Below are 614 nucleotides of genomic sequence, written 5' to 3' on the forward strand. Positions count from 1 at the left end.
GATGGCGCAATTTCGGAAAAAGGTTTGGCAGCGGTTGCTAGCCCTCACCGCGTCTACTCGGTGATTTTAAAACTCGATCTAAAACGGGAGCCCTCGTCTAGCACCTCCGTCCGGTGTTGCTTGCTCGGGTATTGCATAAATTTATGCCATCGGCGCGAATCCCCCAACGAATGCCTACGCTTGGACCCTCTCTTAGATCACCTTCTTCGATCACTCGACCGACGCAACTACGGAAGAGACTTGGCAGCGGTTGCCATTCTACAGCGCGTCTGTTCAGCGATTTCGAAGTTGATCTAATGGCGAGCCCTTGTCTCTAGCCATGAGGTGGGTGCTTGGCGCTCTAGCAAAATTTTTTGCGTGCCTATCGCGTAAAGCATGTTTTCTAGTCACTCAGCTGGCGCAATTCCGGAAAAAGGTTTGGCAGCGGTTGCCAGCCCTCACCGCGTCTTCTTGGTGATTTTAAAACTCGATCTAAAACGGGAGCCCTCGTCTAGCGAATCTGTGCCAACTCGATCGGCACAACATTGGGAAATGGTTCGACAGCGGTTGTCGTTCCAATGTGTCATCGGGGGATGCCTTGGAAAGTGGCCTTTCAAGGGCGAGCTCGCGTCACA

Source organism: Cupressus sempervirens, chromosome 7, assembly GCF_028749045.1.
Source record: "Cupressus sempervirens isolate cs-2001-9-10 chromosome 7, ASM2874904v1, whole genome shotgun sequence".
Lineage (NCBI taxonomy): Eukaryota > Viridiplantae > Streptophyta > Pinopsida > Cupressales > Cupressaceae > Cupressus > Cupressus sempervirens.